The sequence below is a fragment of the Piliocolobus tephrosceles genome, chromosome 5 (genome assembly GCF_002776525.5).
Source record: "Piliocolobus tephrosceles isolate RC106 chromosome 5, ASM277652v3, whole genome shotgun sequence".
Classification (NCBI taxonomy): domain Eukaryota; kingdom Metazoa; phylum Chordata; class Mammalia; order Primates; family Cercopithecidae; genus Piliocolobus; species Piliocolobus tephrosceles.
This window is the reverse complement of record NC_045438.1, coordinates 22590288-22617541: the sequence shown is the minus strand read 5'-3', so window position 1 is coordinate 22617541 and position 27254 is coordinate 22590288. Positions and strand designations below refer to the sequence as shown.

General features: G+C 34.0%; 1 pseudogene across 1 annotated transcript; it reads right to left on the bottom strand.

Moving 5' to 3' along the window:
- Positions 1 to 1813: 1813 nt before the first annotated feature.
- On the bottom strand, positions 1814 to 2303 carry LOC111554972 (annotated as a pseudogene). Its single transcript, XR_002735377.3, has one exon. The product of XR_002735377.3 is annotated as a 28S ribosomal protein S33, mitochondrial pseudogene (transcript).
- Between the last annotated feature and the right edge of the window lie 24951 nt (positions 2304 to 27254).

The following is a 27254-nucleotide window of genomic DNA, read 5'->3' as shown; positions in this document are numbered from 1 at the left end:
CTTGAGGCTTCTCAACTCATGTAAGTATAATTTCTTACCTAAGAAGTATGGGAGCAAAATACATTCAATTAGACCACAAGACTCTTTTAAAAAGGAGTTGTGTCATATAAGTAAATATGGAGATTTTCAAATTCAAGTCAGTGTTTTGAATATTTAACATATTTTCTGCTTAAATGAATAAATGAATGTTCCTTTATGCTTTCTCGTTATCTACATCATCACTATTTACAGCTTTTTCTAAGAATTCTCTGCAGTTAACATACTTCCTAAATGATCATGAATAGTTCTAATCCCATTATCTTCACTATTAATCATAATTGTCAATCAAATTTCCTTGCTTTTTGATTAGGTTCAGCATTAAATTGAAGTAAATATGGCATACAATTCAGGTGCAAAATATAAGGGAGTGCTAATAAATTTAGTAATCAATATAAAGGCCATTTTAATGTAATATTTTAGAATACACAAAAATCATGATGAGCAAAATGTCAAAAATTTAAATTAAGATAAGCTGTTGTTTGTTTACCATTCTGTTTTACTGTGCAACAAAATCAGTCATCTTCCAAGTAACCAGTGGTTCCCAGGATCCTGTTACCAAGGTGGGCAATGGAGTGTAAATAGGCTGGGCAAGAGAGAGCTTTATATGTAATCATTACTTTTTGTTGTAAAGCTTCTATTTTAACATTTGGTTCAAAATACGATAGGATATTTTGATGAGCATATCTGGGTGTTCCTGTTTGCTTTTCCCTCAGTCCAATAAGCCGCCTCTGTGCACTGATAGACATCACAACTAAATGCATTCTTTCTTCATAACAAGGAAAAATACATTTCCTTTCACTGTTTTGAAAGATTACTCTGGCGATTCCTGTGTTCCTTGAGAGCAAAATCACTTTCTCTCTCTCCCCTTCTCCCACAGCCCAACTTCTTTTAAGTTGTTTTTACTTACTTTCTCCTTTTCCTCATTTCACACTTACTCCTCAACTTACTCTTCATTTTCATACCCATTACTCCCTGAGAAAACCAGCCACTAATGTCCGGAGTAAGTCATATTACTAAATCCAGTGGGCTTTTCTGACTTCATTTCGTTCAGCATCATTCCAAGTTGTGGACCACTATATCTTTCTGGCAGCTCCTGTGACACTGTATCCTCCTTGTTTCCTTTCTACTTTTCTGGTTGCATCTTGTGTCTCTTGCAGGTTCTTCCCTTTCTACTTACCTTTAAATGTTGGCATTTGTGATGTCATACATCTGCTGACATTTTTGTTTCATAATCATTATTTGACAATTTTATAAATGTCTATAAATTCATAGGTTCCTGTACACTCATGACATTGGTATGTATAGCTCTCAGACTCAGATTCAATTGCTTCTTCTGTGTATCCATTTGCATATCTCAAAATCATTTCACTCTCAAATTTGTCCAAGAACAAACACAACTTTCTCCCCTGTCTTTGATCCACTTCTACTTAGTAACACACATTAGAAATTAAGGAACCTTCCTTCACACCTTCCTCTCTTCCCCTATCACCCAGAACTGTCTCTTCTGAATTCACATTTGTGCAACTCTGAGACTGCCTTTCTAATCACATCAGAAACATCAAATCAATTCTAGACTACATAATAAGGCCACCTAGTCTCCTTGGTACATTCTTGTTCCTCTTTTTTTTTTTTTTATAACTTTGGTATTTATTTCATTAGAGAATCAGGTAAACCTCACATTACATGGCCAAGGCCAAAATAATTGTGCACAGTTAGAATGTGTTCAAGAAACCAGCCACAATGTAACTGGACTAGATTCCAACAAGGAGATGACTGTGTTCCTCCAAATAACCTTCATTTAGGAAGATGACATTCCTCCAATATGTGGAAAGACAATAAATGCACTTTCTTCTCTCTGCCACTGAGGAATAAATTCTCCCTCTTGAGGGACCAACACTATTTCCTTTTTGCTGCTCTTTTCCCTTCTCCATTCTTTGGTTTCTCCTTTCCACGAAGCTTCTTTAGTCGTTTCTGCTCATCCATAAAATCCTGATGCTCGTCTCTGTAGAGTCCAAGAAATCGGAGTGTCTGCATGAGTTCAGCGTAAGTGTGGTGATTTGGATACCAGTCATAAGTCTTCTTCTTCTTGGCCAAGGGCAGTTCACTAAACAGTTTCACCACTTTCATAGACTTGGAATCAGTAGGCCTGACGACTTCACCAAATAGCCGGGCACTGAGACGACACATGCGCAAGGCATATTCTGAAAGGGAGGACATTTCTTGAGTGACAAGGAGTTAGAGTTCCTGGACCTGACCTTCCGCACCCACGCCTCTTGTTCCTCTTTACTCAGTATCTCACTAAAGCTAGAGTTCTTTAAAGAAAAATATATTTCCTTTCTTTGTTTTGAAAGATTATTCTGGCTGTCATGTGGAAGATGTACTAGAAGGAGAAGATATTGGAGGCAAGAAGACTAAGAGGATTCTGCAATAATTACAGCAAGATATGATAAAAGCCTAGGAAAACTAAAAGATACAGACTCCAGCTATTTTTAATAAATAGAAGTCATGGCACATGGGGACTGACTGTAGGGCATTAAGGAAGAATGAATAAAGAAGCTCAGCCTTGGATAACTTAGGTATCTTGCTGATAATCATACAATTTGAAAGTTGTAGTCATCTTCTGAGCTCAGGTGTAACAGATTCCACAGAAGAGCACTTTTAACACTTCTTGAATCTTTACACATAAGTATGTGACAGTTAGTTTCTCTTAAAAATCTCTTCTTCAGTCCTACATCCTCTTTCTGTTGTGGATTATCCATCAATTTATCCTCTAAGTCAAGGAGTGTCTTCCTCCTAACAGCTGTTGAATCTTCACCCACTTCTTTCTTCCAGTTACCAATATGTTAATTCAGTTGATCATTGTTTTCCATGTACCTACAGTTTCTCTACCTTATTTTGTTTCCCATGTTGCTGTCAAAATGTATTTGTTATTAACTCTACCAATTGAGATCCTTTAATGCCACAAACCTTTTAAAATTCCATACTAGAATTTATAATAACTTTGCATAATATGAGCTTCTTCGCCTCTCCTCATTTTCCTCCTAAAACATTCCAGTACTCCAATCCTTTTTTTTTTTTTTAGATTCATTCTTTTGCAATAGATATTTTGCTCTTCTTGCCTAAAATATCCTTGCTTCCTAATCTTCTGATGGCAAACTTCCACTCACTATTCAAATCTCATTTCTATGTACCTCCTTCAGGAAGTCTTTCTGAAAAATACCCCTGTGAACTAAGTATCCCCCTAAAGGCCTCTGTAGCACTCTATAAAATACATTTTTAATAAGGTACTGTCATTTTTGTCTGCTTTCTACATTGATCTGAGCACTCTGAGATCAGAAACTAATATTATATAATGAGGAAATACATAGCCTGGTAATGAACAGAGTAGGTTCTGGATTCAGACACGCTGAATTTAAATCCCCACCCTGATGTTTTTTAGCTGTGCATTTCTTTTATTATCCGAAAAAAGCCTGGTAATAGTAATGTCTCCCTGAAAAGCATTTTGTGGGGATTAATATAATAAAATATATAAAATTAGTACATGTAGCCAAGCTATTCTGTACCTTCATAAACATTATGAAGATTTTGTGTAAACATTTTATTTTATTTATTAAGCTTTTTAAAGGCAGAATCTTGTTCTGTCACCCAGGCTGGAGTGCAGTGGTGTGATCATAGCTCACTGCAACCTTGAACTCCCAGGCTCAAGGATCCTACTGTCTCAGCCTCCCAACTAGCTAGGATTATAGGTGTATGCCACCACACACAGCTATTTTTAAAAAATTTTTTGTACAGACGGTGTCTCACTATGTTTCCCAGGCTGGTCTTGAACTCCTAGCCTCAGGTCATCTGCCTACTCTAGCCTCCCAAAGCACTGGGATTACAGGTGTGAGCCACCATGCCCAGCCTATTTCATTTTAAATGAATGCAGGAGTGCATAATATTGCATAATATAATAACTTTTCTGATATATGTTTGATCATGTCTGTCATATATTCAGTTAATATTAAACCTCAAATTACAACATTTCTAGATAAAAAACGGATCCACTGCACGACACTATTTCCAGGAATATATTAGGGAAAAGTGGTTACTATCTCCATTGTGACACACAGAATTATAAACTATAATGATTAAGACTATAATCATAGTCTTAAAGCTTGTATACTTTTTTTCTGATTTTTATCATAAGTCTTTTCAGTTCTTTGAATTACTTTGTGTGTCTAGGATGCCAAGGATTTTTTTTATTTTATTATTTATTTATTTATTTATTTATTTTATTGTGTCACTGCTGTACTTCTTCTCATTTCTACGTAAGTGGTATGATCCTCTTAAAAGCCACTTGAAACTCACTCCTCCTTCAAAAAAGCGTTAAGGCTACAAGATATAATGTGAAAGTTAATTTCAGAAGCTCTGAATTTAGTTAGATCCGGTTTATTAAAGTCCTATAAAGAAAAGGGATATTGATCCCTGGTAAATGGGAATGCACTGAGTTGTTTTGTAACTGTGGGTCTGAGGCAAGTTATACTCCAGCCCCACTGGCCTTCTTATTGTCCTTAAACTCACTGATATGGTTTGGCTGTGTCCCCACTGAAATCTCAAATTGTAGTTAGTGCCTATAATCCCCATGTGTCCTGCGAGGGGCCAGGTGGAGAAATTGAATCATGGCGGCAATTTCCTTCATCCTGTTCTCGTGATAGTGAGTTAGTTCTCATGAGATCTGATGGTTTTATAAGGGGCTTTCCCCTTCACTGGGGACTCATTTCTCTCTCCTGCTGCCATGTGAAGAAGGACATGTTTACTTCCCTTTTGGCCATTTTTATAAATTTCCTGAGGCCTCTGCAGCCCTGAAGAACTGTGAGTCAATTAAACCTCTTTCCTTTATAATTTCCCCAGTCTCAGGCAGTTCTTTATAGCAGCGTGGGAATGCACTAATACACTCACCGAGTTCAAGACCATGGTCTAGGCATTTCTGAGGTCCTTCAAGAAGTCTACTGAATTAGCTACACACACATCCCAATCACTGTCTATACCATTGTTTTATTTTCTTGTTCATATAGCACTTACTATATCTGAAATTATCTTGTGTGTATGCGCCCCCACCCAGAAGTGTAAACTTATTATTGTCAAATCTTAAAATACACATAAGCTTCCCATTTTCTGCTTTAGCTACTTAGTTCTATGTTTATATATAGGAGCAAATGGTAACAAGCCATGGTAGTTCTACCATGCTAAATTCTGTGTGGGTAGAAGACCTGGGAATGTGAGAAAGGGAGAAGAAAGCACTAATGTTCTTCCCTAAGTACCGCAGCAACACAATTGTCATAAAAATAGAATAAAATGAAGTGAAACGTGCACAAAGAAGAAAGAAGAAATTTCAGGGGGCAAGGCCCTCTCATTCAATTGACTTTGTGCCTCATATTCCTATAATCTTGGTACACTAAATCTGAGCCATGTTGCCAAGAGTCAAGGAAATGTTTGTATCCTACACTTTAGTAGCCCTAAGACCTCTCTCACCTACCAAGAACCAGTGGGCAGCCTGGCCAAGGGAAATCCTTTTTTTAGGCAGCAACCATAAGATCTGGTATGACTCCCAGTGCCACCACATAAACCAAGCAGGTCAAACTAAAACTCTCAAGTCTTAATATTGCAACCACAGCCCACAAAAGTGGACCAGAACCTCCATGTTTAACCTAGAGTGACTGCTGCTACCCATATAAGATTTAAGTAAGACCGGAGTCTTATACCATAATACACAAAGTGCCTAGGAGGCAATTGAAGATCACTTGTAATAGTAAGAAGAAGAAAAATCACAACTTGAATTAGAAAATAAGATATATGGAAACAAACACAGAGATGGATCAAATGTTGCAATTATTTGACAAAATTTTTAAAGCAATCATCATAATATGCTTCAACAGTTAATTACAAATTATTTTAAAATAAATGAAAAAATAGAAAATCCCTGCAAAGAAAGAAGTCATAAAAATAATCAAGCGGAGACTGTATAACTGAAAATGATGATAAGAGAAATTAAACAGAAGCACCTAACTAAATGTACTTGATAGTAGGGTGGAGACAATACAGTGTAAAATTAATGAAATCAAGGAAAAATCAATAGAATTTACCTAAAATGTTTGAATAAGTGAAAATAGAAAATACATGAACAGAGCTTGTGGAACAATAACAAGTTCTAACATTCATATATTGAAATCCAAAAGAAAAAAATGAAGATTAAAAAAATCTGAAGAAATTATGGCTAAAGCTTTCCAAATTTGGTGAAATACATAAATCTAAAAAACTGAATGAATCACAAATAGAAAATGTTCAAACAAATTCATGCTAATACACATCATAATTAAACCTCTGAAAATTAAAAATAAATCTTGAATGGAGCCAACTTGAAACAACCCATTGTGTATGGGAAACACCAACTTGAATTATGTAGTTAATATCTCATCTAAAACTATTAAGGCCAGAAGTAAATTGCACAATATGTTGAAGTGCTAAAAGAAAAGAACTATCATTTATGAATTCTAAATCGGTAAAACTATCTTCCTAAAATGAGAGTGAAATAAAAACATTTTCAGAAAAAGGAAAACTAACAGAAATTTTTGCTAGTTATTCTACCCTTTAAAAATGACTATAAAGTGTTCTTTGAGCAGAAAAAAAACAAAAAAGGAAGAAATTTTGAGCATCAGAAAGAAAAAGAAACAAGACAAAGGGAGAAATATGAGTATATACAATAGAATATCCTTCTCATTAATTTTAGAAACAATATTTCATAATTAAAACAAATATTATTGATATTTAAAAGTGAGGATAAAGCAATCAAAATGGAAGTAAGGTTCCCACATTTCAGTTGAAGTGGTAAACATCAATACCAATAAACTGTAAAAAGTCAAACTTGAATATTGTAATATCCAGAACAACCACTCAAAATCTATACAAAGTAATTTAAAAATGCTATAACTAAATCAAGATGGAATTCTAAAAAATATTTAAGCAACAAAAAGGCAAGAAAAGAGAATCACAGGAAAAACGGTGAGAAGAAACTAAAGGAAGACAAATAATAAAATGTCAAAGTTAAGATCTAACATATCAACATTTACTTTAAATATAGATAGGCTAATTTTTTTTTTTTTTTTTGAGACGGAGTCTCGCTCTGTCGCCCAGGCTGGAGTGCAGTGGCCGGATCTCAGCTCACTGCAAGCTCCGCCTCCCGGGTTTACGCCATTCTCCTGTAGATAGGCTAATTTTACCAGTTACAAGACAGAGTTTGGCGGTGTGGACTTAAACAACAACAATAGCAACATGATTCAACTATTGGCTGTTTACCAAAAAAAAAAAAAATCACTTTATGTTCAAAAGACAGGCAGATTGAAGGAAAGGATGGAAAAATATACCATGCGATCATAACAAAAAGTAAGGTTGGCTATATTGATATCTGATATAGTAGACTCCTAAGCAAAGAATATTACTAGACAAAAGGGATATATATATAATAATAAAAGAATCAATCTACAAGAAATACATAATAGTCTGAAATGTGTATGTTCCAAAGAACAGAGCCTCAAAATGCATGAAGCAAAAACTGATAGAACTTAAAGGAGAAACAGACATGTCCACAATTATAGTTAGACACTTCTGCATTGCCCTCTCAGCATCTAATTGAACTAATAGCATATCGTCAGCTAAGATATAGAAGATACAAATAATAACAATTAACAGAATCTAATTCAAATACATTGAATTCAAATATATAGCTTCACTTAACAACATCAGAATAAGCATTGTTTTCAAATACCCAAGACACGTTCATCAAAATATGTCATATTCTGAGTCGTAAAATAAACATAACCAAATTTAAACATTGAAACTCTAAGAAAGGGCATCCCTGTCTTGTGCCAGTTTTTACAGGGAATGCTTCCAGTTTTTGCCCATTCAGTGTGATATTGACTGTGGGTTTGTCATAAATAGCTCTTATTATTTTGAGATACGTTCCATCAATACCAAATTTATTGAGAGTTTTTAGCATGAAGCGCTGTTGAATTTTGTCAGAGGCCTTTTCTGCATCTATTGAGATAATCATGTGGTTTTTGTCTTTGGTTCTGTTTATATGCTGGATTACGTTTATTGATTTGCATATGTTGAACCAGCCTTGCATCCCAGGGATGAAGCCCACTTGATCATGGTGGATAAGCTTTTTGATGTGCTGCTGGATTCAGTTTGCCAGTATTTTATTGAGGATTTTTGCATCGATGTTCATCAGGGATATTGGTCTAAAATTCTCTTTTTTTGTTGTGTCTCTGCCAGGCTTTGGTATCAGGATGATGCTGCCCTCATAAAATGAGTTAGGGAGGATTCCCTCTTTTTCTGTTGATTGGAATAGTTTCAGAAGGAATGGTACCAGTTCCTCCTTATACCTCTGGTAGAATTCGGCTGCGAATCCATCTGGTCCTGGACTTTTGTTGGTTGGTAGACTATTAATTATTGCCTCAATTTTAGAGCCTGTTATTGGTCTATTCGGGGATTCAACTTCTTCCTGGTTTAGTCTGGGGACAGTGTATGTGTCCAGGAATTTATCCATTTCTTCTAGGTTTTCTAGTTTATTTGCATAGAGGTGTTTATAGTATTCTCTGATGGTAGTTTGTATTTCTGTGGGGTCAGTGGTGATATCGCTTTTATCATTTTATGTTGCATTTATTTGATTCTTCTCTCTTTTCTTCTTTATTAATCTTCCTAGTGGTCCATCAATTTTGTTGATCTTTTCAAAAAACCAGTTCCTGGATTCACTGATTTTTTGAAAGGTTTTTTGTGTCTCTATCTCCTTCAGTTCTGCTCTGATCTTAGTTATTTCTTGCCTTCTCCTAGCTTTTGAATGTGTTTGCTCATGCTTCTCTAGTTCTGTTAGTTGTGATGTTAGGGTGTCAATTTTGGATCTTTCTTGCTTTCTCTTGTGGGCATTTAGTGCTATAAATTTTGTTCCCTTATCGTAAGAGAATAAAGGAGAAATCAGAAAGACAGCTGGACATCTCCAAAGATTTGAAAGGTAAATAACACACTTAAGTAATCCATGGATTGAAAAGGAAGTCTCAAAGGAAATTATAAAGTACACAGACATGAATGAAAATGAAAATACAACATATTAAAATATGACAAATGCAGCTAAAATAATTCCAAGAGGGAAACATAGCACAAAATGTCCACATTAGAAATGATCCAATGACTCACATAAATAATCTAAGTTCCTACCTTTAACAATTGGAAAAAGAAGAGCAAAATAAACCCAAAGCTAGCAGGAGAAAAGAAACAATAAAGATAAGCCCAGAAACCACTGACACTAAAACTAGCAAAACACCATTGAAAAACAATAAAATAAAAAGCTGGTTCTTAAAAAGTAAAGAAAATTGATAAACTTTTAGCAGGTCTGACAAAAATTTAAACAGAAAGAAGAAACAAATCATTGATCTGCGGAAAGGGATAGGGGATATCACTACAGATTCTGCAAACCATAAAAGGCTAGGGGAACACGACAATTTTAGACTCGTAAGTTAGATAATTTAGAAGAAATGCATCTGGACAGGCATGGTGGCTCACACCTGCAATCATAGCATTTTGGGAGGGCAAGGTGGGTGGATCACTCGAGTCGAGAAGTTTAATACCAGGCTGTGCAAGATGGCAAGACCCTCTGCCTACAAAAAATACAAAAAAATTAGCCAGGTATGGTGATGTTCACCTGTATTCCCAGCTACTGGGGAGGCTGAGGTGGATCACTTGAGTCTAGAGGCAGTGGTTGCACTGAGCCAAGATTGCTCCAGTGCACTCCAGTTTGGGCAATAGAGCGAGACTCTGTCTTAAAATTCTTTTTTAATGCTAAAATAATGCATTGTTTACTTGACAATTAGAAACTACCAAAACTCAACAAAATAAAATTAATAATCTGAATAACAAGAAATTGAATTCATAATTTAAAAGCTCCTGAAAAAGAAATTGGCAAGCACAGCAATTCTCAATGGATAATTCTATAAAATATTTAAAGAATCAACACCAGTTCTTCACACTCTTCTCTAGAAAATAGAGGAGGATGGACTACCTTCCCCCTAATTTAAGAGGCCAATATTACCCTGACACCAAATCCAGACAAAGATATTGTCCCCCAAAATAAAACTAAAGATCATAGATAAATACCTCTTATAAATTTAGATGCAAAATCTTAAGCAAAATGTATTAGCAAAATGAATTCAACGATGATGAGTAAAACATATTATACAACAAATGGAATTTATTCTAGGTATATAAGATTAGCCTGACATTTGAAAATCAGTCAATGTAATCTACCATGTCAATAGGCTATCAATAAGAAATAATATAATAGAATCAATTAGCACACACCCAAAAAAGCATTTAACAAAATTCAATACCCATTCGTAATAATAATAATAATAATAAAAAACCTCTCAGTCCTTTAGGAAGGGGAGAAATTCTTCAACCTGAAAAAGAACATTCACAAAATCTCACAGCTCACATCATACTAAATGATGAAAGACTGAATGAATGATAGCACTTTAAGATCAGAAACAAGTCAAAGATGTCTGCTGTCATCTCTCTTATTCAACATAGTGCTTATTATGAGTTGAATGTGACTGTGTTTTGAGACAGGGCCTTCAAAGGGGTAATTAAGTAAAAACGAGGCTGTTAGGGTGGGCCATAACCTAATTTGACTGATGTCCTTATACAAAGAGAAAATTTGGACACACAGACACCAGGATTGTGCACACACAGAAGAAAGACCACGTGAGAACATGGTAAGGAGTCAGCCATTGGCATGACAAAGAAAGAGGCCTCGGAAAACACCAGACCTGCCACTACCTTGATCTTGAACTTCAAGCCTCCAGAACTGTCATAAAATAAAATTATATTGTTTAAGACAGTCGATGATATTTTGTTATAAAGTTCCAGCATACTAAACAGTATAGGAAGTTCTAGTCATATTAATAAGGCAAGATCGAAACAATAAAAGGGCATACAGATCAAAATAGAAGAAATAAAATTGTTTCTATTTGGAGATTACATGATTGCTATGCAGAACATTTTTAGAAATATCAATTTTAAAAAATACTCTCAGAACTAATAAGTTCAGCAAGGTAATAAGATATGAGATGAATGCATAAAAATCAATTACATTTCTATGTATTAACAATGCCAATGCAGAAACCAAAATTAAAAATAAAACACCGTTTATAATAGCTTTGAAGGAAATGAAATACTTAGATATCTACTTGTCAAAATACATACAAGATATTTTGAAAATTACAAAATTACAATGAAAAAATATTTAAATGAATGGAGAGACATACTGTATTCATGGATTAGAAGATTCAAGGTATTAAATATATCAATATCAATTCTTTACAAATTGAACTATGAGTTTAATTCAATCCCTATAAAAACTCAGTGAGATTTGTGGAGACATAGACAAGCTTAATTTAAAATTTTAATGAAAATGCACAAGGCCTAGACTAGCTAAAACTCTCTTTATAAAGAATAATAAAATGGGAGGAATGATTCAATGAAACATTATAACTTACTGTATAGTTACAGTAATAAAGAGTAGGTGGTATAGGTGGAGAGCTTGACATATGGATTAATGATACAGGATAGAGAGCCCAGAAATAGAGTCACATAAAGATGCACAATTGATTTTTTGCAAAGGTGCAAAATCAGTTCAATCCAGAAAAGATAGCCTTTTCAACAAATAATGCTGGAGTAATTGAATATCCATAGGCAAGAAAAAAAATATTTGATCTAGACCTCACTCTTAAACAAAACTTAATTCAAACTTAATGAACTCAAATGTATAACATAAAGCTATAAAACTTTTAGAAAAGTAAGGTAGGAGAAAATAATATTCAGGATCTAGAGCTAGACAAAGAATTATTAGAATTGATGCCAAAATGCAGAATCCATAAGAAAAAAAATCAGAAATTAAATCCATCAGAATGTAAAATTTTTGTTATGTGTAAGGTCAGGTGAAGATGAGGAAAAGACAAGCTCCAGACTGAGAGAAAATATGTTCAAAATGCATATCTGAAAAAGGGCTAGAATCTAAAATACAAAAAGACTTTTCAAAACTCAACGTTAAAAAAATGCAGTTAGAAAATAAGCAAGAACATGAAGAGACATTTCACCTAACAGGATATACAAATAACAAGTACATTAAGAGATATTCTCCACCACTCACTATTAGGGGAGTGCAAATTAAAACCACAATTAGATTTCACTACACATATATCAGACAGACTAAAATAAAAAGTAGCAGCGAAACCAAATGCTGGATACAAAAAACTGGATCATTTCTGCATTGTTGATGGGAATGTAAGATAGTGCACCAAATCTGGAAAAGTTTGGTAGTTTAATAAAAGCATGCAATTATAATATGACCCACTATTGGGCTCTTGTGCTCTTCTTCTTGGTAATAAAAACTTACATTTATAGGAAAATCTGGTATGCTAATATTCCTAGAAGCTTCATTCAAAATAGCCAAAAACTGGAAACAGATCAAATATTTCTCAATGGGTGAATGGTTACACATATCTACTAAGCAATAACGTAGAATGAACTATTGATACACACAACAACTTTGATGAATCTCCAGGAAATCATGCCAAGTAAAAAAATTCAGTCCCCAAAGTTTGCATGCTGTATGATTCCATCTATGTAACACTTTTGAGATGAGATTTTAGAAATGAAGAACCGATCATTAGTTACCAGGGGTTAGGGATAGTTATAAAAGAATAACACAAGGGAACCTTGTGATGGAACTGTTCTGTGTCTTAACTCTGGTAGTGGATGCATGAAGTTGTACATCACAAAATTGTGTAGAACTGAATAAACACACACACACAATCACAAATGAGTGTAACAAGTAAAACTTGGCAATTTTGAACAAGATTGATGAATTATATCAATTTCAATATCCTGGTGTGCTATTGTACTATAGTTTTGCAAGACGTTATAATTTGGGGAAACTGCATTTGATTACAATGATCTCAATAAAAATTAAAATTTTTTTCTCAAAAAAAGAAAAGAGAAAACATATTCCCCGAAGGAATCCTTGGATACCTTTTTGCCTTAATGTGCAAGAAAGTCTTTACAATGTTAAGTGTTGATGATGAAGACAAGCGAATAGAAAGAAGGCTATTCCTCATTAATATCTTCTAACTCTTCCCTTTTTCCAGATGCCCCATGTTGTCTTCTGGTCTTCCATCTTCCTGATTATTTTTCTCAAGCTCTTCAGTGATATCTTTTTTCTTTTCCTGTAGATTCAGATGGTCTTTAAGACTTCATATTCAGCTTCTGTGCACCCACAGTCATTCTCTGTGTTGTCTTCCATAGCTTAAGGTTTCCAAAATGTGTATCTCCAGGCCTGAATCCTCTCCAGAACCCCAGACTTTCAGCTATAACTGCCTTCCTGACACGGCCATTTGGATATCTAATCACCTTCCTCTAATGATAGTCAACCTTCTTCCCCAAACTAGCTCCTCCTCAAGTGTTTCCAACTTATGAAATTGCATCATTAATCTCAGTCAAAAAGTACCATCTTTGACTTCTACTTTTCTCTCTTTTACATTTCTCTCACTTATTTAAGCAATGAATCCTTTTGACTCAACTTTCAAAATGCATTCTACACCAGACTAATTTTTGCAGACTTCCTGTCTTAGTCAACTTCAGGTGCTGTAACAAAATACCATAGAATGGGTGAATTAAACAACCACATTTATTTCTCACAGTTCTGGAGGCTGAAAAGTCCAAGATCAAGGTGCCAGCAGATTTGGTGCCTGGTTAGGGTCCTTTTCCTGGAAGGCAGATGACCATCTTCTGGCTGTATCCTAATATGACAGGGACTGGAGATACAGAGGCAGGAATAAAGAGAAAGAGAGAGAGAGAGAGAGAAAGAGAGAGAGAAGTACACTGTGGTCTCACCTTCTTCTTATAAGGATACCAATTCCATCATAAGGTCCTCAGGACCTCATCTCAATGGAATTACCTCTCAAAGGCCCTGCCTCCCAATTGACATTACCTTGGGGTTTAGGGTTTCAACATATGTGGGGACACAAACAAAACACTCCCCTACTACTACTCTACTCCGACCCATTTTCATCCCTCCCTGGTCTCACTATAAATCATCTGACTGGTCCCTTATATTCCACTCTTGCTCCTCTAGAGCTTCTGTCAATAGCCAGTATAATCGTTGGCTTTAAAATGTAAGTCAGATTGTGCCACTCCACCTGCTTAAAACCCTCCAGTGGTACCTGTCACACATAGAATGAAATCACACTCCACATCATGGTCTGAATGATTCTATTTACATGATTATCAATATTGGATGCATGTATTATAATATGCTGAGCTGACGCCCAGATAAGGTGATCAACCATTTTGGTTTGCCAAGGACGAAGTTCCATGTATAAGAAATCCCTCTGTTTTGGGCAAACTGGGACAGTTGGTAACCGTAGGGCAGGCCACACCTCAGACCAAATAAATCAGAATCTGTTGGTGTCCAATTCAGGTGAAAGTATACGTATGTTTAAAGATCTCCAGTTGATTATAATGTACTGCCAAATTTCAGAACCATCGCTTCAAAACAGTGGCCTATAAACTACAGCTCAAAGCACCAAATCATGTCGGTCTTCTGGTTTTGGAGTTTATCTAAAATATATCCACACCAATTTGTTTATGTGTAGTTTATGACTGTTTTCTAGTTACTGACGCAGAATTGAGCTGTTGCCCACAAAGCTAAAGTATTTCCTATCTGGCTCTTAACAGGATAAGTTTGCTCTAAATGATCTGGCCACTGGCTTGTTCCCCAACTTATCTGATTAAGTAGTCTTCCACACAGACCTCTCTTGACCGCCATGTATAAAATAAAATAAAATCTTTCCAAATGCATGCTCTGCTTTATTTTTTATTACCACCTAAATTTAAATCACAGTTTTATTAAATTTGTTTTTGTCTATCTCCCCCACTAGAATGTAAACTCTGAGGATAGCCTATTTCTTTTTGCTTTTTAAAAATTGATATATCATAGTTGTACATATTTTGGGGGTATATGTGATATTCTAACAAATGTGTAATGTGTAGTGATCAGATAAGGGTATTTGGGATTGGGATATCCATCATCTCAAATATTTATCTTTGTATTGAGAATATTACAGTTCTTCTCTGCTAGCTATTTTGAAATATACAATAAATTATTTTTAACTATAATTTCCCTACTGTTCTATCAAATACAAGAACTTATGTTCACTGTTGTCTCTCCAGTTCCTAGTACAAACATTGGTACCTTTCAGATGTTATATAGACAAGTATTATACAATGCATGAATGTCTCTGTACTTATGAAAATGGCTCTGCATGAAAATGGCTTCCTTTCCTTATCTGTCTGGGAAACATGTTCCTTCCTTTAATAATCTACTGACATAGGGTGTCATCTGTGACCTTTCCCTGACTCACATTTTTATCCTAACCCCTCCATTCCTGTTCTGGTTTCATATGTGTGCATGTACCAATTTTCCCTCCTAGATCTACTATCATTTTTATCTTGGATGATCAGTGAGCTCCTTATATATAAATTGTCAAGGCTTCCATATGCTTATTTCTTCACATGTTTGTATTCCACTTAGCTATTCCAGTAACTGCCACATTTTTGACACTACTACAAAGTTTGAGAATGAAAGAAAGAAAGAAAGAAGAAAGAAAAAAAGAAAGACAGAAAGAAAGAAAGTAAGTAAGTTGGATGGAAAGAAGAAGAGAAAGAAGAAAAGAAAAGGAAAAAAGGAGTTATAGCTATGATACACCTTTATTTTTCTAAGAATCATAATATTTTCTATTATAATCAAAAAATGAAAATTTTTATTATTCTGTCCATCTTCACAATATGTGTGTTTCCTCTCTTAACTTTTAGATTTCAATATTTCTTTCTGTTATATCAATTGATTCAAGGATGTCACTTAAAAGAGTCGACTTGCATAGCTTAGGAATGTGGACTTTAGATTTATTAATATTTTGATTCCTATCTTGGTCATTTACTGGCTACCTGACTTTGATCAAGTAACAATATTCTGAGTGTCAATTTCTTCATCAATAAAACAAAACTCATAAGGTTGCTGTCAGGATCAAATGTAATTATATCTAGCACATAATATTCCTTAAATAATGTCAACTATAATTGCCATTATTTGTGGTTAACTTATAACTTATCAGAGTGAGATAATTCTACATGGAACTTATTTCTTAGATTTTTTTTGTCTGCCAATGGCATTCAAATAAAAGGATAAGAGTAAGATTTAAGCTAAACTTGTTTTGTACCGGAAATAAAAAAAAAAAAAGCATTTTAAAGTTTTCTGAATCTATGTTTTTCCAAAATATTTACTTGGAAAATAATTTGTTCTGCTAGATTTTGCTGTTAGATGCATCATGGCACTAATCTTTCTGGCTCTTTCATTTTTAAAGCTCATTTTTATTATTCTTTCAGCTCATACATTTCTTATCATCCATAACATTTTCTGTTTCAAAACAGTGCAAAATTTTTACTCAATCATTACTGAATTAGGCTCCACAATGCACAAGAAACCCAGGATTAATTTTACCGCTTATGGAAAAGTATTACCTTTGATAGGATCCAGGGGTTATATAAGTATCAGATTCTCTCCTCCATATGTCAGAAAAAAATAGTTTATACCTCTTCCTCTATCCCCACAACCAGTCTTGATAAATTTCCTTGATTCTCCAAGAAAAAAAGAGTGTATATAAGTTTTTTAAATACTGCTTTTATATTTAAAAACTAGATGTATAATTCATTTAGATATTGCTTCTACATAAAAGCAACAACAACAAAAAAAACACTGATTATATGTTCTTTTCAGCTAACTGGCCATCTATAATATTTTTCTAGTAGAACCTTGGATGTTAAAAAGGCAACTTAAAAAATACACACACACTCCTGTCTATATATAGTGTGTGTATATATATATAGTGTGTATATATATATATAGTGTGTATATATATATAGTGTGTATATATATAGTGTGTATATATATATAGTATCATAATGATGCTGTTAGTTCTTATACTCTTTTTTTTCTACCAGTTTTTGAAATGAATACATGTGGAAAGTATTCCTGAAAATAACCAACAGTAGAAAGAATACATTTAAACACTTCAAGGAACAACAATGAAAAACCTTGTTAGTCACCTATTTTACAGCCAAGAAGAACACAAATTGAAAACAGTTCAAAGGCAGAGTTGACAGATAATGCTGACTTCCTTGAGAGTTTATAAGAACAGAAAACCTCTTCCTATTTGTGTGGCATTATATCAATATTTAGTATAATTTAGTGTGACACAAATACAGATCTTCATATTTTCCCTTTCTGAAAAGCCTCTATATTGTTTAAATATCATGTTGAACTAGACTGTAGAACTCTCTAAATTGGCTAAGTGGTTCTACAATAGTGCAACTGAATCTAGGCTGCCAAGCAAGTGCCAACTCAGCATGATTTCTGAATAGTTGGTAAATGAAGCTTCAACATTCTGGGGTTTTAAATGAAAGCACTCTCTTAACAGAAATTATCTCAGAATTACATGTCTGTTACAATAATAATTTTGAAAAAAGTACTTTCATATTGAAAGAGAAAAACAAATACTGATTAATTGATAAAAAGGTAATAATTGAATGTTTTCAGTTAATGTAACATTTGCTATGTTAACTTTTACGGGAAATGTAGAAGAAGAAATATACTAAAAGCAGATACCATAGATTCCTTTTCCTTAATGGTATTTTAAAAAATAAATAAAACATGGTGAGACCAAATGGCATTGCCAGGAAAGACAAAGCTAAGTCGCATCATTCATGTTCTCTCGTGGTGTCAAGTTCTTTTAGGGGAAGCTCTAAGATTTCTCCTATCGAGAAAGGAAGGGATCTGATCAATTCACTCACAGTAAGAATTTCTCTCTGATAAAATTTATTTTTAAAACTAGGAGAAATGATTAAATCATGACAATAAATTCCTAGTGATAAAAGCCCTAGAACTCAGGAACTCGGGAGTAGAGGGTGTGCCTGACCTATGTGCTTTAGTAGCTCCAACCATCACTCTTTCCTAGCCATGAGTGGCTAGCTGTGGAGAAGGTGTTATCATGGACAGGGAGAACCAGAAGCAGAACTCCTGCTATCACAGCTTTACATATGGAAGTCCCAGGAGGGGAAACATGTAACTGTCTGAATCATGACAGAAAATAAAATATAATGTATAAATACACAGCGAATGGTGAAATATGCAATAGAACTGTCTTTTCTGAAAGTGTAAACATGAAAATCTTTCATCTGGAGAGAAACCCAGAAAACAAGGATAAAGTACCAGCATCTTCTCCTGAAGGGAATCCTCTACTGTCACGTCAGTGTATACCTTTCCAAAAATAATACCTCTGCATGACCTCTCTGTGTGTATCTTTGTGCATGGCATCCCAGGTGTGGGATAAATTGTGTGCAATTTATTTAAATGTTACTATTCATGATTTGAATCCACAGATGACACCTGATTAAGTGCCTTCTTGGTGCAAATGGGGGAAGGCCAGTTATTTATGTCCAATACTCCATGCCCAGCAAAGCTTAAGGGACTGAATTAATTTGATAAACAAGTACATAGTTCAGGCAATGTGCTAGGAAATCCAAAGATGAATATGATAGGATTACTGTGTTGTTTGACATTCTCAAGTTCTTTCTGAGGATAGACACAATAGCAAAAACAATATGAAACAGATACTAAGAAAGATTTACTAAACATATATTTATTGAAAAAATATTAATTTGCTTAGGGAAGTCAGGAATACTTAACAGAGGAGGTGATTTTGACAACTCTTATGGAAGAATGTAACTACTTAATGCATACTATATTTTTGTAGTAATTTGGATGCTGCTTGTTTTCAGCATTCCCTGAAAGTCTTCTTTCTTCCAACTACATTATTTATACTCAAGAAGGATATCATTTTTCTTTTGAAACTGTCTCAATTGCTAACATACTTGGCATTTTCCAATTTAACACTTGGAGTTTCTATTTCTGTGACTAGTGGAAGGCCTGTAATATGTACTCACTTGTGATTTTGATGAGGCACAACTTTGAATCATAACTTTGTAAGATTGGTGTATGGGAATGAGTCATGTAGCTGATGCGTGATTCTGGTGACCTCTCACTTTCCACAGCCAGGCATGGATCCATTGTTCTGTATTATTTCTTAAATCAGCAATAACTCTTGTGCCATGAAAAAAAAATGGCAACTTTATCTAAATACACTAATCATATAATGAGGTACATAATAGAGCATGTTCTATTTTAGTAGTGAAATTGACATTCACAACTTTATCATTTCTGTCCTATATTTATTGAATCATTTACATATTGGAAGTCATTCTTAACATGTTTAGTTATATTTGACTTTTTTAATAGGGAATGGTATATATTAAAATATCATTAGCAAATTTGAGGAGTCACAATAGTCTGCTATTTTCTCGGGCAATATCAAGTGTATTCCATACTTCCCAAACCATAACAGCTCAATATATTCTTGTTAAATGGGCACGATAAAAGCAGAAACATTTTCATGTTAATTATTTCTTTTTAAAGAATCTTCATAATTTAAATAATTGCAATAATGAATATAGATTATATGGCCATAAACAACTGAAATCTTTTCTAAAAAGCTAAATGGCAAACTATTTATAATAACAAATTACTCATTTGGGGGTTTTAATTTTTATATATCAGTGAGGACCAATTTGTAAAATGTATCATAGAATTTGACGCTTAATAACTATCTAGTATATTCCTTCACTAATGATAAGACAATGACAGAATTATCAAAGGTAAAGTACTTATTACATAAGCACTGAAAAGAGTTCCTATCAGCAATTATTTCACTGTTACAATACAAAAGATTCTGAATCTTTGTACTTATTTTGAGTTATAAAAATGTACTATTATGCATCTTGCTATAATTTAAAAAATGTTTAAGTAAAAGGACATGGTATTTTGTTCTAATACCTTAATTTTCTTCTTAAATATGGCCAAAATAATTATGCTGCTTGGATACATACACATACAGTCACAAGCAGAGAGTAAACAGATATCCTTAAATGAAGGCTCCATAACCTTTCCCTGGCAGGACACTTTGAAGGGTGGCTATTTTTAATAGTGTCCTATTCTTTTCATAGCAAGGAATATACTGCAGAGTGAAAAACTGTTAGATGCATGTAATTGTTATTGTCAATTTAAATTTAAAATTCCAAATAACATGGAAATTCTAGTCTTAAATATTTATTGAAATTATTTTCATTAGCTATGTCCACTAGAGTCACAAACCAGCAGTTCCCCTGGTTTGTCTACTGCCACTAAGTGCTTTTCTTTCTCTGTCAGAACCACTTTGTGTGTATATGTATATATGTGTGTATATATATATGTATATGTACATATACACACACACACATATATATGTTTATATACATATATATATTAGAGATGGAGTCTCACTATGTTGTCTGGCCTGGGCTCAAACTCTTGGATTCAAGCAATCCTCCTGCCTTAGCCTTCGAAGTAACTGGGACTACAGGCCCATGCCACAGTGCTCAGCTTATTTTTCTAAAGCAGACTTTTACAGAATTGGAATGAGCTGGAGGCTTTTGTTTGTCTGCATTTTCTTGACTTAAAAAATGTGGACACCAACTTCAATTTCTCCTAGTTTATGCAGAGACACACACAAAATGTCAACTTGTGACCATTTCTTCATGGGTAAGGTTACTTCTGTACACGTTTATTAGATAAGACTTTTTTTGTATTCTAATATGCTTCTTTGCACTCTATTTTGCCAATCATATGAAAAGTTAATATCCTAACCCTCTGAAACTGTGCAATGCTATACTTCCCTTTACTTTTTCCTCATCTTTAAAAGGACTATTGCAATCAGACTGAAAATTCCTTTTAACGTAAAACACTAACTCCATAGGTTTTTCAATAGTGAAAGGAAAAAAAGAATAAAGTACCTGCTTCTGCCAGTCTCCAGATACATAAATAAAATAATATATTCCGTATTTTACATATGACAATATATATTTAAATTATGGAAAGGGCAGGTATAGGTAAGAGATAGGTGAGTCCACTCTTAAGGCTCTTAAGTGTAACATGCAATTTGAGCGAACATCGTTTTATCTCCAAATTGGCCAGGTAACAAGAGATATGAACTATACATTCAAGTCCATAATGACCATGAGTTCTACTGGCCCCTAGATTTAGAATCAGAAAAAAATGACTGAGTTCCACTTCTGCATTTTGATGGTTATGTAACATTGGCATTACTTGACTTCTTTGAACCTCCATTTTTGGTGCTATGCATTGGGAAAAAAATTTTTCTGATCAATAGTGTAGTATCGTTTGTTTAAGAGGATGCATCTTTGAATTTGATTTCTGGCTGTTCCCTATACTATGTGATACTGGGCAAATTATAATACTTCATTGCTCTGTGCCTTGATTTGATCATCCACAAAACAAAGATAATAACAGTAACCTACTCCTTAGTATTATTGTGAGGATTAAATGAGTTAGCACATGTAGAATACTGTATGTTACACAGTAAATTCTCAATAAATGTACTATTTTTATTTTTAATAGTATTTTTATTTGGAAGTTTCTTGTAAAAATTAATCAAAAACATAAAATTCTGTAAGCAGAAAACATGCAAAGTGGTAGTACACAGCAAAATATTTTTTTTTCTTTTTCTATTTTTTTTTTTATTATACTTTAAGTTCTAGGGTACATGTGCATAACGTGCAGGTTTGTTACATATGTATACTTGTGCCATGTTGGTGTGTTGCACCCATCAACTCGTCAGCACCCATCAATTCGCCATTTATATCAGGTATAACTCCCAATGCAATCCCTCCCCCCTCCCCCCTCCCCATGATAGGCCCCGATGTGTGATGTTCCCCTTCCCGAGTCCAAGTGATCTCATTGTTCAGTTCCCACCCATGAGTGAGAACATGCGGTGTTTGGTTTTCTGTTCTTGTGATAGTTACAGCAAAAGAATTTTGACATAGCTGTTCTACATCTATTTTTAAGAATTTTGTTATTGGGTTTCTTTATAACACTTCAATATCACACACTAATCCCTTAGCAACTTGTTACATTCTGCATTTAATTTTTGCTTAGCCCCAAAGTGTTAAAACAGCTTTTCAAAGCACTAACTTTCCGATTTTGGCACAATTTATCAAAACTTATTATTAATTCACAAAAGTTGGCATCTGACCATGAACTTCTTCAGAAATAATTACAAAGCAAGAGCATTCAGCTGCCTCAAAATTAAATTCAACTTTCTTTCTAAGGGGGGAGGATTTTACAATAAAATGCTTTTATCTTTAAATTGAATTGGAGACATTATAAATTCTGTTTTTTAAGAATTAAACATAATCGCAATTAACTACACACAGAAATTCCAATAAATAGGAATAAGCTTTTAAAAATTACCATGTTGGTCACTGCAAAAAAAGAACCTTCCACAGAATTAGATATGCCCCTGCACAATATTATAGGTTTAAATATACAACTCCTATTCCAGAGCTATTATTATGGTCTCAAAGTCTGAGACTGAAACTGAAAGATGCACTTCAGCTGCAAATATGTAGCAATTATCATGAAATGAACTTCATTCCATATTCTTGCTAATCACCATGGTAACCTACATTCAATGGATTCTTTCTGGGAAATATTCCAGACTTGATCAGACATTTTTAGTTTAGAAGTTTAGAATATTTTTACTTACTTGGTTGCTTATATTGTTGTTTTTAGCAATATATAATGACGCTATAAAAAGAGTGTTCTAGAATATTGAACTAGTTTGAAAATTCCAACCAAGGAGCAAATAATAATAGTGTTCTTAGGTTCAAAAGGCATGAAGAATAATTGACTAATTACATTTACTAATAATATTTAATAAATATGTTAGTGAGTCAATGAGCTTATAACATATAAACTATAATATCATAAGTGATCTAAATTCAATATTTGACTACCAAAAATATATATAATCAAATAAATGTATATACTTCACTTATGTACTTCCAATTTTTAATATTAAATGTATTGGATATGAGATTGAAACCTATCCACCAAATGATATTAACAAGAATTTGTCACTTAGCCATTGCAAATAAAAATGTGAATTTTGTCAATTAAGTGTTTTGAGAAATGTGTTGTCTTAGGATTAATATCAGAAGAGTGATGAGTTTTAGTACTAATAAATATCATTTTCTCAGGCTTATTTATGTGGCTTGGGAGATAACCTACATGTCAGAATCACAGAACAAGGACATCTACTAGCTTCTTAAGGAGATTGTCACCAAATCTGGCCATGCTGGCAGGGTCACTGGGAGAGAACTCACAATGAACAGCTTGCTTTTGGATTGAAAGAAAACCAGGAGACAGTAAAGTAATATTGAGATTGATGGCCAGGTATCTAAAACATACAGCTATAAGTCCCAGGGAGCAAGAAGTATGTCCCCCAAGTGGTATATCCATGGCACAGACACTTACCCTGAGAGATAAAATTGAAGTAGTCTGCCTTATTTCTACCACAATTGTTGGTATTTCCTAAAAATGCTCCTGCTCAAGTTCTGAGAACTTTCGCCAGAACCCTAGAACTTGGAATTTAATAAATAACATGTCAAATAAGAGAGTTTTATAACCTGAGTTTTGTAAGTAACTCAGAGTAGGGGACAATGGTAATTTGGGCCTAAATCTATACAAATGGAATGTGATTGGAAGATTATAGGTACACAGACACACACACACAGCAAATCTAGATATGGACTTTAGACTTGACACAAAAATTATTCAAAATTGATCATGGATCTAGATGTAAAATGGGAAACTATAAAACTTTTTGAAGGAGGCATAAGAGAAAATCTACATTCCCTTGTATTTAATAATAAGTTTTTAAATATACCACAAAATGAATGCATGATCTATGAGAGAATAATTGATATACTGGACTTCATTAAAACTTCTACTTTGTAAAAGACACTGTTAAATGGATAAAAATATAGGCTAAGGACAGGAAAAAATATTTACTAAACACATAGGTAATAAAAAACATGTATCTAAAATATACAAATAATTCTTAAAATTTAATAATAAGAAAAAAGTATAAAATGGGCAAAATATCTGAGTAGACACCTCATCAAAGATGCTATACAGATAACACATAAGTATACGAATAGATGCTCGATCTCATTTATCTTTAAGGAATTGTGAATTAAAACTTTGAGTTACCATGACACAATGATCAGAATGACTAAATTTCAATATATACAAATAAATAAACCAAAACAAAAAATGCTGACAATACCAGTTGCTGTTGAAGATATAGAGCAATGAAAACTCTCATTCAGTGTTGGTGGGAACGTACAGCCACTTTGGAAGAAAATTTGACAGTTTCAAACTGTCAAAAATAAACACAATCTTACTCCATGATCCAGAAGTGAGTTCCTAAGTATTTACTCAAATGACTTTAAAACTTATGTTCACATAAAAACCTGCATCTGAATGTTTATGTTAGCTTTGTTTATAATTGCCCCAAATCAAAAACAAGATATTCTTCAAAAAGTAAATGGATAAACTGTGGTACATCTGTATAATAAGACATTATTCAGAACAAAGAAATAAGCTATTAAACCGCAAAACACATGGATGAATTTTAAATGCATATTGCTAAGTGAAGAGAGCCAGTGTGAAAAGCTACATAGTGTTCAATTACAATTGTGTAACATTCAGGAAAAGTCAAAACTATAGAGATGATAAATATAAATGGCTGCCAGGGGTACAGCAGAGAATAGGGTAGGGTTAAAAATTGAAGCAACATAATTTTGAGGCAGTCAAACTATTCTGTATGATACTGTAAAGGAGAGGGCAAGATACTAGGTTGGTGCAAAAGTAATTGCAGTTTTTGCCATTGAAAGTAGTGGCAAAATACACAATAACTTTTGCACTTACCTAATGTAAGTCCTGTAGTCTCAGAATATACAGACCTTTAAAGCATAAAAAGTAAAACTTTATGTATGAAAATATTTAAAAATCATTTAGGAAGCCGAAGGATCTCAAAATGAAATACACAATGTGAAAAAAATAATCTAACTATATTACAGATGTATAAAACAATCTCATTGAAGGGACTGGGGGGAGGAAAAAGTTGACCTAAGTAACTTTGGAAGGGAGTGGCGTCTATAAGCCTACAGACAAAGAGAATTCTACATAAAACTACACTCTACTTGATAAAATTGTTTCCCATTGGTGTATGGGTTAATAATTCTAAAACCATTACATGTACTTTACATACAGAGGAATTGGACAATTGAGTAAATGAACGGTAGATGGTGGGAACCAGGTTTCTCACTGTTAGAGTGGAATGTTAAGCAAGGGAGAAGGCTGAAATGATCCATTTGGTAATCAGTTAGAGTTGGAGATATCAAAATGAATTCATTAGCTTAATATAGATAGATACTTTTGCTTATATATTTATAAACATACGTACATATTTAGGGCTAAGTATATATGTATACAGGTTATAACATATTAATATGTCTCATTGCTCTGTCACCTGAGAAAGCCTAGAAGCAACGACACCCCAGTAGCAATGAGCAAACCTGGTAGCTGTATCTTGTTTCTAACACCATACTCCAATTTAAAAAAACTAACTCTTTGCAGAGTTGGCTGGTTCTAGGACCGGGCACAAAATATACAAGATGTCTGGAGCATCTTGGTGCCAGAAAGTAAGGAAGTGCTTGGAAAAATCCCTACATTGGTGGGGGTATATTCAAAAGACACAGAAGTCAACTGAAAGACTTCCCAATGGTCACAGCTGGAAAATTTTAGCAACAAAATAAAGTAGTATTGGATTGCCTTAGCTTAGGTTGCTATAACCAAATATCATAAACTGGATGGCTTATAAACAACATAAATTTATTTCTCACAGTTCTGGAGACTGGGAAGTCCAAGATAAAGGTGCCAGTAGATTTTTCTAAATTTTTTTATACTGAGATTTTCTTATTCTGAAGTAGGATATTGGAGTCATTCTTTTTTTTTTTTTTAAATCTTCTCTCTCATTTTTCATCTCTTTATCTTTTTGCTATATTTGCTGCAAGTGTCTCAACTTCGTCTTTCAATGTTTTTAGTTTTTTTTTCTGTTATAATCTTCATTATAATCTTAATGTCCAGGCATATTTTTCTTTTTTTCTCTGAATGTACCTCTTTTGTAGCATGCTCTTTTGTCACTGAGGCAATATCTTTTATTATCCCTGAACAGCATTTGTTTCCTACAAGGTGTTTGTCTTAGTCTATTTGGGCTGCTGTAACAAAATACTGTAAACTGGGTAGCTTATAAACAATAGAAATTTATTACTCACAATTCTGAAGGCTGGGCGTCAAGATAAAGGCACTGGCTGATTTGGTGTCTGGTAAGGACCTGCTTCCTTGTCTGTGGATGACTGTCATCATGCTATGTCCTCACATGGCAGAACGACTGACTGAGGGAGTCTTCTGGGGTCTCTTGTATAAGGTCATTAATCCCATTTTGTGAATAGGCAGAGCCCTCATGACCTAACCTCCAAAAGGCTCTACCTCCTAATGTTAATTACATTGTGGGATTTCAGCATATACATTTGGGAAGGACACAAACATTTACTCTATGGCATGGATTATAACCCAAAGTGTGAAATAAATATCTATGAGTGTATAATGATTTTAATTAATTAATAGAGGAGAATAGACAAGTCTCCCCTGGATAAAAATCCCAAATAATTTGTGTAGATGTGCTACACTTAAGGAGATGAACATAACCCACTCCTTAAGGTGTGAGTTGTGCATAGTGACTTCTTCTAAAAGGAGAAAAAAAGAGTAAATCAATGGTGGAGAAACCTGACAAACTCTACCTCCGCCAGATATCAAGTTTAACTTCAACAGTGATTAAATCGTGTTGATAATAAGACTCCTTGATATCAAATGATGATAATGGCACTTTACCTCTGTAGTCTTCCTCCTAAAAACCCACAACCACATTCTAATCACAAGAAAAACATCAGGTAAATACCAGTCGGAGGACCTTCTACAAGATCTCTCACTA